General features: G+C 40.4%; 1 protein-coding gene across 1 annotated transcript in view; it reads right to left on the bottom strand.

Moving 5' to 3' along the window:
- Positions 1–14958, bottom strand: part of prkd1 (protein kinase D1) — a 55013-nt gene that overhangs the window by 25371 nt on the left and 14684 nt on the right. The gene's annotated exons all lie outside the window — the stretch shown is intronic.

The following is a 14958-nucleotide window of genomic DNA, read 5'->3' as shown; positions in this document are numbered from 1 at the left end:
TATTGCTGATTCAACTTGTTAGCCAGGGTTCGTGAAGATAACCAAGAATTTACAACTTTCAGATGAGACTGAATTAAGGTGACGATTAATATTGACTGCTATTGATGTAAAATATTACTAGGTCTTTAAGAGTTTATTCGGAAGATAACAGCTCTATAAATATTATTTTGTGGTGCCCCGACTCTCTAGTTAATTACATTTACATGATTAGCTCAATCAGGTAATATTAATTACAGAGAAAGGATTTTATAGAATAGCATGTCATATCACTTAATCCGGCATAGCCAAAGACACGACATAACTCATTAGATTTGATAAGTTGAATCATGGTTGGCCTGTTCCAATTGTAATATGTTCATACATTGTGCGTGATGTTTAATTGTATTTTTGTATACAACATTTGCTAGCATACACATTTTGTTGTGATACAGCTTTAATTAAAAATGTATTAAATATTTTTCTTCCTCACCCATCTACACACAATCCCCTATAATGACAAAGTGAAGACATGTTTTTAGAAATGAAGCAGATTTCTTGAAAATGAAATACAGAAATCTAATTGACATACTGTAAGCATTTGCACCCCTAAGTCAATACATTGTAGAAGCACCTTTGGAGGCGATTATAGCTGTGAGTCTTTCTGGGTAAGTCTCTAAGAGCTTTGCACACCTCGATTGTACAATATTTGCCCATTATACTTTAAAACATTCTTCAAGCTCTGTCTGTTGATTGTTGATCATTGCTAGACAGCCATTTTCAAGTCTTGCCATAGATTTTCAAGCCGATTTAAGTCAAAACTGTAACTAGGCCACTCAGGAACATTCAATGTCATCTTACATCTTTTGTGGAACAGTCAATTCTTAACGTAAAGGCTTGAAACTCGTTAAAGAGTGTCCCCGGGAGGACATACAGTACATTGAATTTCAGCTTCCTGCGATTACAGGAAGTGACTTAATTTGGGGTAATAGAGCTGGTTTTGAAGGTTTAAAAAGGTTTAATCTTCACAGATTTTACATATGAGTGACCGGGGAACCCGACATGTAAAATTTGAAGTCAACCAACCCAAAGCATTTTTGCCCTTGATTGGACACAATGGTCTTACAGTTCTAGAAACTAAGAGCCTTTCTATGAATTATAGAATTAATACTGAAGAGGATTGACTTGAAACTGTCTGTGTCTATCAGCCTGCCTGTCAGCCTGTCTGTGCCTGCCTATCTGTCAACCTGTCTGTGGAAGAGAGGGAGAGATGAGAGGAGGGGGAGGCAGGGAAAGGAGGGATAGAGAATGAGGAGGGAGGAGAGAGAGAAAATGGAGAGACTATCAAGGGGAAGAAAGGGGAAAGAGAGGTGAGAGAGAGTAGGGAGGGGGAGAGGGTGAAGGAGGAATGGGGAGAGAGTAGATGGAGAGAGAGTGAGAGATGAGAGGAGGTGGAGGGAGAGAGGGAGGGAAAGGAGGAGGGAGAGAGAAGGGGGATAGTGAGGGAGGGGGAGAAAGGGGAAAGAGGGGAGAGGGTGAAGGAGGGATGGCTGAGAGAGTAGGGAGGGGAGAAGGTGAAGGAGGAATGGGGAGAGATTAGAGGCAGAGGGAGATAGAAGAGAGGAGGTGGAGGGAGGGAAAGAAAAGGGGAGAGAATGGAGGGAGAAGGGATAGAGAAGGGGGATAGTGAGGGAGGGGGTGAGAGAGACGGAAAGGGTGAGGAAGGGGAAGAGTGTAGAGAGGGTGAAATAACGGGGAGAGAAAAGAGAATGAGGGGATAAAGAGGAGGTAGAGAACGAATGACAGACATGAGCTAAATTAGAAATACATCAACCCTGTGACACATCTTTTCTCATTGACTGTATTAAGAAAAACGTCAGCGACAAGGGACCATTTACCCTTTTTGCAATAACGTGCCAGGATGACGTTTTCCTATGATATCATGTTGAAAATACATGGTCATATAGGAGAAGAATTATTCTGATAAAGAAAAAGTTACCTTTTGACTAAATTAAGGCATACAAATACAAAAAAACAAATGTGGCTCTGTGTGGAAATGATAACAGTGTGCAGGAGATTCAGAAATTGATGAAAATGCCCCCCCCCCCAAAATGTATCAAACGGGTTTGAAATTAAATTTAAAACAAATCAGCAAAGCACCCCATAGGATCATACACTACTAATGAAGCATATTTAGAGCTTTTATTATTCAAAAACATAACCTACCGTTCAAAAGTTTGGGGTCACTTAGACATTTCCTTGTTTTTGAAAGAAAAGCAAATTTTTTGTCAGAACAAGAGTAGACTGATGAGTTTCAGAAGAAAGCTCTTTGTTTCTGGCCATTTTGAGCCTGTAGTCAAACCCACAAATGCTGATGCTCCAGATACTCAACTAGTCTAAAGAAGGCCAGTGTTATTGCTTCTTTAATCAGCACAACCGTTTTCAGCTGTGCTAACAAAATTGCAAAAAGGTTTTCTAATGATCAATTATCCTTTTAAAATGATAAACTTGGATTAGCTAACACAACGTGCCATTGGAACACAGGAGTGATGGTTGCTGATAACGGGCCTCTGTACGCCTATGTAGATATTTTTTTTTTTTTTTTATCTACCGTTTCCAGCAACAATAGTCATTTACAACATTAACAATGTCTACACTGTATTTCTGATCAATTTGATGTTATTTAAAAATCGACAAAAAAAAAAAAACAAGGACATTTCTAAGTGACCCTAAACTTTTGAACGGTAGTGTAAAATTGCCTTCAAATATGTCATACAGTCAAACATTCTAAAAAATATTGTGATATGATATTTTGGCCATATCGCCCAGCCCTAACGTTCACTATACGTCTAAACACGATGTACGTGGTTACTAAACAGTTTTAGGAATAGCATCCCCCTTATCAATCCAATGTCAAAGAAAAGAGCAACATATTGACTGACCTGTGTACTATGGTGAGGGAACCACTGCTGTGCATCACCCGCTATTGATCTACTCTGCTGAGCTTGGTTATAACAACATGTAGCCAATCCCACTATTTCACCATCTAGTTAAGCTCACATCACACACACACACACGTCAGAAAATGGTTGGGGGAGGGAGGGGGTGCAGAAGAAGAAAGAAAGAAATTGCCCGCGCTACAGATGAATATACCAGTCTGCTAATACAGGACTAGTAAAGGACCAGTGCAATACTTAAAAAAATATATATATATTTTTTTTTTATTCTGATTTTTCAGGGGGTGCTGTAATACCCTCAGCACCCCTACTTCCCGCAGGTATGCACACACACACACACGTTTGACATTGTCATTTTTCGTCTGTTAATCCAATTAGAACTCGTTAGTAACACTGAATTGATTTGTCTAATATTATTATTGTAATAACTCTGAGAGATAATTCCTGGTTTTAGAAAAGGTAGCACCTGAGGATAAGAAAGCAATAAAAACAGCTAGAGGAGGAGAAGACCTAATAAAAAAGTTTACAAATCTATGAGAATGAGCAATGATAATGCCTACCAAATATTGTCTAAGGCAAAAAGGGGGCAAACTTCAAGTAGCATGGTAATGAATATAGCTCTATCAAAGCTGATGTATTGCAGTGTAGGCCTCATGTAGTTTTGCTAGCTTAGCTCTGTAATAGTCTGTCAGCAATGACTCCATCCACTAATAAATGAGACAGTAATTGATCTGTTAAGTCACATGCTCTAAATCCCCATGAGCCTTTGCTCTGCTCCATTCAGTCAATACAGATCACACATGGCGCTGTGTCTGACAGCAAATGAACACTAACACTCAGTAGGACTAATGGAGTAATTATTGCAGGAGGAAAGGTTGTCAGAGTGTCGTGGTGTTGTGGATCTGTATTTTTGTTGACATTGAGAAGGCTCAGCTCTAATTCCTATTTATTGATTGTAGTTTGTAATGGATGACATATTATTAGTTTGAACTGATTGTACATTTTTTTAAGTAAAACATTCTCACAATTGTACTATAAATCTAATATTAACTGGGTGTATGGAGCATTCCAACTGAATCCTGTGGTGAATGATACACCTTAATAGCGATGCAGTAATATGTTGGTCAAGTTGAAATTCAAACATCACCAGGAACAGGTATATCACAATGTTCTCTTCCTAGTTAATAGCAGTAGATTTCTGCCCTGTCAGCCTCTAATGAGGTCTGTACAAAAATATATACAGACATAGGCCTAAATGTGGTACTGACTCTTAGGTCACCATGACAGCAGCCCCAATGTAACAGCAGGGTTGTCATGGCAGCGGAACCCAAGGCTTTATTCCTGATTGAACGCTATTCATTTACTTGACACAACGGATGCACATATATCTGCTGAATGTCATTCCCAGCAAAAGAAAAGCAGAGAGACACTGATCCTTGTCATTTACCCCCCTATGGGGAAGATGTGCTACTTTAAAAGCACAGGAATTCCACAGGCATTAGTTACTAGTTATATTGCCTCTCTAGGGAGACTGATGAGGCACTTTCAACTAAGATGGCCTTTCAACACTTATTTTCCCGCTATACATGTATATGTTTTTTATGGATAAGTGCGATGTACAAAGAACATCAATTTGAAGGCCATCTTTTCCCTCAAACAATGGGCACAGTCAGTGTCGTAGCTAGCTGATGTTTTAACACTGCTAGAAGCAGCTGTGGCTTGGTCCCGTTGGCTGAGGGGAAAATAGCCTCTGAAAGAGCTTCAGCCTGTGTGAATCCCCGATAAAGCTGTAACTGCCGTTCTGTCCTTTCACGCCTACGCTATACATTACAATCTCGTTGTGGTGCCCTTCCTTCCTTCCGTTCTGAAACATCAACCTCTTCTTTGCTTTCACCCCGATGGCTGCAGCATCCTCACTGTAAAGCTCCACATTGTCAGTGATTCCTGTCTGAGTGGTGACCCAATTCTATAAGTGTCTCAGTCGAGTTCAAAGTGCAAGTATTCTCATGGCCAGGTACCTTTATTTAAAAATGTAATACGTACGTGCCTGATAAAATGACATGAACAGAGAAACATGTAAAAAAACATCAGTAGCACTAGCAGCTACAGCTGAACAACAAGTGTCTTAGGGCGTTTTCACATTTGGTACCCTGGTTCGGGTTTCCCGGAGCGTTTGTGAGAATTCTGCCGAATACATTTTGCTTTCACAAGACCTGAAAATGGTGTTACACCCTGAAACGGTTATTTTCAGGTCTTGTGAAAGCAAAATGTCTTGCTAATCGCAAGACACACATTCTACATGATGTTATCGAGCTAGATTGTTTACAACGGGCAAAAAGGTTCAGCGTGATCAGCGTCACGATACCTGGTACTCTGGTCCTGGATCTTGGACCCACTACTCACGCAGGTCCAGGATTAGTTTCAGACAGGGTTTGATTGCATTTCACACATGCTTTATGGCGAGGACCAGGGTACCAAACACTCCAGTAGTAAAACAACGGCATACTTTCAGAGGTGGACTGAGAGAAGAATATTCTGGTCCTTTGTTGCTAGTGGGGATGTGAATTTGTTGTTTTCATAAATTCATCAGCTACATTTAGTGTTGAATGCATGAGAAATTACAAACTATGAAAGATGAATTCCAAGGCTAACCACGGATTCACAGGAAAATGGTATTATGTTTCTTCACATACATTTTTAAACATCTTATCCACACAAAAAGGTCAACCTTGAAAGTATGTTTTGCTTCAATTAGTGTGTAGCCAGAACAGCGCTGGACAAAAATATTGTGAGATGATGGGAAATTCGTTTTTAAATTACACTGCTTGGACCATGCCTAAAGTCACATTGAAATTTTAAAAAGTAGCAGAATTCACAGAGGAAATTCAAGCTTAATTTTGATAAAAAACTAAGTTCAGTAACATTATGTTCTAAGAGTAAACTAATACACTTTGTTAAGAATAAGTTTTGCTTAATTAATATGGATTATTCAAACGCTAAATCACCACTTCGCATGAACACTCAAAGCAAACAGAACATTTTACGTAAATAATTAGCAGACAACCTCCATGCAGCCTACTTCTGACCTAGGCCCATATCCATGCAGCCTACTGAACTAGGCCCATATCCATGCAGCCTACTTCTGACCTAGGCCCATATCCACGCAGCCTACTTCTGCTCTAGGCCCATATCCATGCAGCCTACTTCTGCTCTAGTCCCATATCCATGCAGCCTACTTCTGACCTAGGCCCATATCCATGCAGCCTACTTCTGACCTAGGCCCATATCCATGCAGTCTACTGACCTAGGCCCATATCCATGCAGCCTACTGAACTAGGCCCATATCCATGCAGCCTACTGAACTAGGCCCATATCCATGCAGTCTACTTCTGACCTAGGCCCATATCCATGCAGCCTACTTCTGACCTGGGCCCATATCCATGCAGTCTACTTCTGACCTAGGCCCATATCCATGCAGCCTACTTCTGACCTAGGCCCATATCCATGCAGCCTACTTCTGCTCTAGTCCCATATCCATGTAGCCTACTTCTGCTCTAGTCCCATATCCATGCAGCCTACTTCTGCTCTAGTCCCATATCCATGCAGCCTACTTCTGCTCTAGGCCCATATCCATGCAGCCTACTTCTGATCTTATTGTAAAACCAAAATTGTGCATTTCTGTCAATGAGCCTCTAGTCTCCAGCCAGAGTATTATCCCTGTGTGGTATGAGCACCGGTTTCTCACATGTCTACCACTCCAAACTGTTTCTCACAGTGCATTCTGCAGGCTGTAGCTGGCTGTGGTGTGACAGACAACCACTGGTCAATACTGTTAGACGACCATGCTTTTGTTTCTCTGCCTCACTCTGCGCACGCACACGCACACACACACACACTGACTGGCGGCCATAGAAGAGCTTTTGCTGCAGCTATTGCTATTCTTGTAGCCCTCAGAACGGTATACAGTACAGTACAGATAAATGTTCACAAAACACACAATTGCAAGCCGAAGGTTCTAGTCTAGACTAAATCTACCACAGTTCATATTGCTAACTTACAAATTAATGGATGCGATTTATTGAAAGTGTCAGGGATACTGGTGTATTGAATAGAGTTGCAAAATTCCGGTAACCTTCCCAAAATTCCTAGGTTTTCCAGAATTACCAGTTGGAATATTCCTGGAATCAGGAGGGAATAAGCAGGAAATCCAGAATCCTCTAACCAGTATTTCTGGAAAACCTGTGGATTTTGGTAAAGTTAACATAATTTTACAACCCTAGAATTGGACGCATGCATTAAAAGAGAATGTCTCGCATGAAAGCTAGAAATTATTCTTCTATTAATGAGCTGGGAAATAATTGGTACCATGGGGTATAATGTGTGGGTGTCCATGGCCAGTAAAAAAAGTAAATAATTGTTTGTGAATACTAATTACTGGAACAAAATCAATTAATTCCTAACTGTTACCATACTGTACTTGCACCTCAGTTTACAGGGAATAACCATGGTATGGAGTGCTCACTCACTTAGCTAAACAAGTACGTATACTGTATGCATACGAAACTAATCTTATGCAGTTTACTGTACTCATTAACAAGCATTTGAGATATTTAACACCTGAATCTGACATTTACGACACTCTAATGTACTGTATTCTTGACCAGCTCTCACTCTCACACCTAGAGTCGACAAAGAGAACAGGCTCTTTTTGAATCATTTGACTTGTGCACTATATTTAATTATAGTTTTATTTTAGGACTGTTAAGTTTCTCATCGTTACCGTAATAGCTGTATGTTCACACTTTATTAGAGACTATTTTGCAGCTCTTTGAGTACTGCTGGCATGCCCACACCACCCCAGTGCAGTCTCTCAGTAACTCTACTCTACACTGGCTCTGGTAGGCTCTAGTCCACAGTGTGCTAATTAAAAATGGCGGCCACAGAGGGAGGGACGTTTAAGTTCTAACTGTGAAGAAGGTTTGTATAAAAATGTTCTGTACTGGAACTTTTGTATGCGTCCAAAATTGCTACCTATTACCTATATAGTGTACTACTTTTGACCAGGGCTCATAGGGTGTGTTGTGAGCAGTTGTGGTACGTGGGTAAAAATCACTGGGGAAGCCAGAAAAGATAATAGTGTTGAGATAATTGCATTGTTTGCTTTATAAACTGTTCGTTCATATACCTTGTGACCGTGATTTATAGGCCGAGACAAAAAGAAGACACAGTGGCAGAATAAATTCAACCGCAACTCTGTTTTATCACAACACTAGAGGTAAAGTCCACGAAACATATTGCATGTAACAGTTACAGTTGAAGTTGGAAGATTACATACACCTAAGCCAAATACATTTCAACTCAGTTTTTCACAATTCCTGACATTTAATCCTAGTAAAAATTCCCTGTTTTTAGGTCAGTTAGGATCACCACCTAATTTTAAGAAAGTGATATGTCTGAATATTAGTAGAGAAAATTGTTGATGTCAGCTTTTATTTCTTTCATCACATTCCCAGTGGGTCAGAAGTTACATCCACTCAATTAGTATTTGGTAGCATTGCCTTTAAATTGTTTAACATGGGTCAAACGTTTCGGGTAGCCTTCCACAAGCTTCCCACAATAAGTTGGGGGAATTTTGGCCCATTCCTACTGACAGAGCTGGTGTAACTGAGGCAGGTTTGTAGGTCTCCTTGCTCGCACACGCTTTTTCAGTTCTGCCCACAAATGTTCTTTAGGATTGAGGTCAGGGCTTTGTGATGGCCACTCCAATACCTTGACTTTGTTGTCCTTAAGCCATTTTGCCACAACTTTGGAAGTATGCTTGGGGTCTCCATTTGAAAGACCCATTTGCGACCAAGCTTTAACTTCCTGACTGATGTCTTGAGATGTTGCGTCAATATATCCACATCATTTTCCTGCCTTATGATGCCATCTATTTTGTGAAGTGCACCAGTCCCCCCTGCAGCAAAGCACCCCCACAACATGATGCTGCCACCCCCTGCTTCACGGTTGGGATGGTGTTCTTCGGCTTGCAAGCATCCCCCTTTTTCCTCCAAACATAACGATGGTCATTATGGCCAAACAGTTCTATTTTTGTTTCATCAGACCAGAGGACATTTCTCCAAAAGGTACGATCTCTGTCCCCATGTGCAGTTGCAAATCATAGTCTGGCTTTATTATGTCGGTTTTGGAGCAGTGGCTTCTTCCTTGCTGAGCGGCCTTTCAGGTTATGTCGATATAGGACTAGTTTTACTGTTTTGTACCTGTTTCCTCCAGCATTCCTCTGGGATTGATTTTCACTTTTTGCAACAAAGTGCGTTCATCTCTAGGAGACAGAACACGTCTCCTTCCTGAGAGGTATGACGGCTGTGTGGTCCCATGGTGTTTATACTTGCGTACTATTGTTTGTACAGATGAACGTGGTACCTTCAGGCGTTTGGAAATTGCTCCTAAGGATGAACCAGACGTGTGGAGGTCTACAATTTTTCTTCTGAGGTCTTTGATGATTTCTTTTGATTTTCCCATGATGTCAAGCAAAGAGGCACTGAGTTTGAAGGTAGGCCTTGAAATACATCCACACGTACACCTTCAAATAGCCTATCAGAAGCTTCTAAAGCCATGACATAATTTTCTGGAATTTTCCAAGCTGTTTGAAGGCACAGTCATGTAAACCTTTGACCCACTGGAATTGTGATACAGTGAATTATAAGTGAAATAATCTGGTCTGTAAACAATTGTTGGAAAAATTACTTGTGTCATGCACAAAATGGATGTCCTAACCGACTTGTCAAAACTATAGTTTGTTAATAAGAAATTTGTGGAGTGGTTAAAAAACAAGTTTTAATGACTCCAACCTAAGTGTATATAAACTTTGACTTCAACTGTACATGACCTACAGCCATGACCTAAAAGCGTGTTAATGTTTCTGACAATTTAGGAACACTAAAAAACGACTGACTTAAAACCACAAAGAGTTACCGCTAGTCGCAAAGAAAACAGGAGCTGCCTGCACTAATCCAGCACCATTTCAACATCAACATTTCAACATCAAATCACCTATGCTTAGTCTAATACAATGAAAAGATTTCTGCCAGCGACTGGAACGAATTGTAAAAATCGCTGAAGTTGGAGACTTTTATTTCCCTCACCAACTTTAAACATCAATTGTCTGAGCAGCTAACCGATTGCTGCAGCTGTACATAGTCCATCGGTAAATAGCACACCCAATTTACCTACCTCACCCCCATACTGTTTTTATTTTATTTACTTTTCTGCTCTTTTGCACACCAGTATCTCTACTTGCACATCATCATCGGCTCATTTATCACTCCAGTGTTAATCTGCTAAATTATATTTATTCGCTCCTATGGCCTATTTATTGCCTACCTCCTCATGCCTTTTGCACACACTGTATATAGACTTTCTTTTTTTTCTACTGTGTCATTTACTTGTTTATTGTGTTATTGGCTTGTTTATTGTTTACTCCATGTGTAACTCTGTGTTGTTGTCTGTGTCACACTGCTTTGCTTTATCTTGGCCAGGTCGCAGTTGCAAATGAGAACTTGTTCTCAACTATCCTACCTGGTTAAATAAAGGTGAAATAAAAAAATAAAAAACAATGAAAAGATACCAAAAACGATTTAGTCCAATCAACGTAAGTTAAATCTGATGTGGCTGTCCATGTTTCTGATTTCTCTGTGTGTGTGTGTGTGTGTGTGTGTGTGTGTGTGTTCGTGTTCGTGCAAGTAGAAATAACATGTTGACTCACCCTACTTGTAGAGAAACGCCAATGACATCCTCCTCTCTTTCATGTTGACGAAACGGTCAATCACTCTGTCATACAGTACACACTTTTATGTTTTGTTGTCCTAGGCTACCTGGCTAAAATGCTTGCCACAAGTCCAAATCCCTATCTCCATCCATGGCCAATTTAAGAAAGGGGCAATTTTAGCTAGCTAGCTAGCCAATGGAGGACAACAACACAACGAGATGCAACAATTCAAGTTGTTTCTGTTCAATGACGTATGCTCTCGATGCGATTTGATAGGAGTGATGCCAAATCCAAACGGGCTTCTCTTGACACTTTTTTTTGGTGCACCAGAACCCTTCACTGTTGAGCTCGCTCAGTTTAGCTCAATGCTGATTGGCGATTATGTTACTTTTTTAATCAAGGGAGACCAGATGCTCGCTGGCTTCTCTTGCATTCAATGCTACGGGCGGCAAAAATGTCCCACTCTTTTGAACCAGTCAGCATCAGGTCATCAGGCCTTCAGAGACAGCGGGGCACCGTTTTGCTCGCTCTGATGTTTTCTCCGGTGAGATACTTTGAGCCTCTTGCAAATTGAAAGAAGATTATGAAACACAGAGAGACTAAATAAGTTATTTAATGTATTTATTGTTCAGTTTTTGGGGTGAAGCCTGGCCCTTGGCATCCATGAATACACACCACTGATTGTGAGAATGGTGAAGAATTATAGTGCCTTCCTTCTCACAGAATGTCATACTAATGATCAACCGGAAATATGCAGAGATCACTGACATTGTAGTATAGTTTTGAATAACAAGACAATTATATACCATTACATTTTACTAAATGTGGTGATCTTTAGAAAATATCAATATCGTAAACTTTCCAGTAAATTTCCAGAATTTTTCCATGGGAAGTTAAGCCCGGGAATTTAAATTCAACAAAGAAGTTAGCTTATAACATATAACAACTATCCCCAATTCAATGGAATTGCAACCCTCTGCATGCACAGTGGAGTGCACTCTTCTATCACATGTACAGCTGATTCTCAACATCTTGCACACTAATGAGATGCTATTGAGCCCACACTACTACACTGTCTAAGCCAAGGACTACATGCTTTCTGGTAAGATTTGATTACAATACTGGGTGGAGTGAATATATTTACATGACATACATGATTTGTTGTTAAACTAGTAAATAGCAGCCTAAATCATTTCTAACTTGTTAACAATTTCTGCTAGTTCGTTTTTGCTACCATGTGTGGTTTAGCCTGCTTGAGCCTGCTAACTGAGGAGTGTTAATTCACCCGTTTCCATACAGGTTTCATTTTTTATTTATCTTACAAAGGAGTTGTTTAATCTAACTGCTTAACTATTTATCTGTACATGGAATTGTATTTCTTTATTTTTTTTACTATTATTTTTCTAATCTTTACAGGAAAATGCCACGGGCACTATCTGATGTGTGGAGACATTTCACTGCAGCTAACGTAGAAGGAAAACCTGTGTACATTTGCAAATACTGTGCCAAATCATTTGTGAAGAATGCAACAAAGGTGCAGAATCATCTGGCGAAGTGCATAAAGTTCCCTCAGCGCTCACAACAAGCAACCTCTGACAAAAGTCCCTCTCTATTCAAGGTGAAAATTATGAATCAAACACCTTATTGATAGCAACAGCTCATGGTCCTCCTGGAATCAGAAGTTTATTTTTTGACTCAATGGAGGAACGTAGTCAGAGAAATGCTGATGAATGTCTTGCTCAAGCTGTGTATGCAACTGGTTCATCTCTGATGCTCACAGGCAATGTGTATCGGACGAGATTTCTGAATGTTCTTTGCACAGGATACACCCCTCCAACCAGACATGCTTTATCTACTCATTTGCTGGATGCAGAGTTCAACAGAGTGCAAGTGAAGGTCAAGCAAATCATAGAGACAGCAGACTATATTGCAATCATCTCTGATGGGTGGTCGAATGTTCGTGGGCAAGGAATAATTAACCACATAATCTCCACCCCTCAACCAGCATTTTACAAGAGCACAGACACACCGGTCTTTACATTGCAGATGACCTGAAGGCAATCATCAATGACCTTGGACCACAGAAGGTATTTTCACTGGTGACAGACAATGCTGTGAACATGAAGGCTGCTTGGTCTAAAGTGGAGGAGTCCTCCCCTCACATCACACCCATTGGCTGTGCTGCTCATGCATTGAATCTGCTACTCAAGGACATCATGGCACTGAAAATAATTGATACACTCAACAATAGAGCTAAGGAAATGGTTAGGTATGTGGGTCATGAAGGGTCATGAAGTTATAGCAGCAATCTACCTCACCAAGCAAAGTGAGAAGAATAAGAGCACCACATTGAAGCTGCCCAGCAACACCAGTTGGGGTGGTGTTGTCATCATGTTTGACAGTCTCCTGGAGGGGAAGGAATCTCTCCAAAAAATGGCCATATCACAGTCTGCCGATATGGACAGCCCCATCAAGAGGATCCTGGATGATGTATTTTGGGAGGGAGTTGTAAGCAGCCTGAAACTCCAGAAACCTATAGCAGTAGCCATTGCACAGATTGAGGGAGACAATGCCATGTTCAAACTCTGCTTGCAGATGTAAGAGAAGAAATCTGTACTGCCCTGCCCACTTCACTGTTGCTCCAGGCAGAGGAAACTACAGTTCTGAAATACATCAAAAAGTGTGAAGACTTCTGCCTGAAGCACATACACGCCGCAGCATACCTGTTGGACCCCAAGTATGCTGGCAAGAGCATCCTGTCTGGTGCAGAAATCAACCAGGCCTATGGTGTCATCACTACCATGTCTCGCCACCTTGCCCTGGATGAGGGCAAGGTTCTTGGCAGTCTGGCGAAGTACAAATCGAAGCAAGGGCTTTGGGATGTAGATGCAATATGGCAGTCGTGCATCTCATCAGCCACCTGGTGGAAGGGACTTTGTGGATCTGAGGCTCTTTCCCCTGTTACCTCCATCCTCCTCCAAATCCCACCAACATCAGCCGCATCCGAGTGCAACTGGTCCTTGTTTGGGAACACACACACCAGAGCACACAACAGGCTGACCAATACAAGGGATGAAAAATTGGTGGCCATCCGGGCAAATTTCAGGCTTTTTAAGCCTGTCAACGAGCCATCCTCAACAAGGTTGGAAAGTGACAGTGAAGATGAAGCCTCAGAGACAAGAGGTGGACATTGATGTTCAAGAGGTGGACATTGAGGAGGTCGAGGGAGAAGACATGGAAGCCTGATAGGAAGACAACAAAAGCTTTAGTTTCTAGACTATCATTTTACAGATTTTTGGAGAGATGCGATGGATCATTGGGGGGTCATTCAATATTCCCTTTCTTTTGTTGTTCAGTGAATTAATCCATGTGAAGAGTCAACTCATTTAATTAAAGTTCAATTCATAACTAAATAGTTTTATTTATATTGGAAGGATTTAATCATTTGCAATTGTGTTTACTTATGATAAAGAAAAAGGTTTATGTTTCGGTCTCCATATGAAATGGTAAATATATCCAATGCAAAAAACATCTACATTTAAATGGTATTAATATTAATGTGCATATATTCCCGTTAATTCCCATAAATTCCTGTTAATTCCCACAGAAAGTTTCCACTTCTGAATTTTCCCCAAAATGTGCAACCCTAGTTATTATACATAATCTAGTTGTACTAACACCTAACATGTAGTACAAAAGAGGGGTTACCACCACAACAGAAGAAACACATGAATAAAAAAAGTATTATATATTTTACATTTTTTTTGTATTTCCAATTAGCAATGTTTTCTTCCTATTTTTCTAATCTAAAAGAGGTTTCACCTTGATTCGTGTTTGTTTACAGCGTTTGACTTTTGCAAACAAACTTCACTTTAGATTTTTTTTACGAGGATGTTGTTTGTGAGAAAACGTTCACAGCATTGCACTGTATTTATATTTGGAATGGCATCAGTGGCAACATCATTGCCACGCAGGAAAAGATAATTGTGTTTTCAGAGCTTTTGCTTTCCACAGACATCATAATGAGCTAACCTTTCAGCTCACCACGTTAACACCGACAGAAACCACAGCAAATTTTTTGTCATTTCAATAATTGAGCTGTGCAGTGTTTACTTAATCACTAAAGTAATTAACAGGCAGAGGCAGATTCTTTTGTTGTCTATCTCTACCTGTTCTCTGTGGTGAGGATCAGTACAATGCTCTGTAATGAGGGCGACTCTTGTATCTCTGATAGCAACTCTTTTAAAGGGGCAATCC

This window comes from Oncorhynchus mykiss, chromosome 19 (genome assembly GCF_057628025.1).
Source record: "Oncorhynchus mykiss isolate SJ-2025 chromosome 19, ASM5762802v1, whole genome shotgun sequence".
Taxonomy (NCBI): Eukaryota; Metazoa; Chordata; class Actinopteri; order Salmoniformes; family Salmonidae; genus Oncorhynchus; species Oncorhynchus mykiss.
Note: the sequence above shows the minus strand (reverse complement) of the source record. Positions and strands in the feature narration are given on the sequence as shown.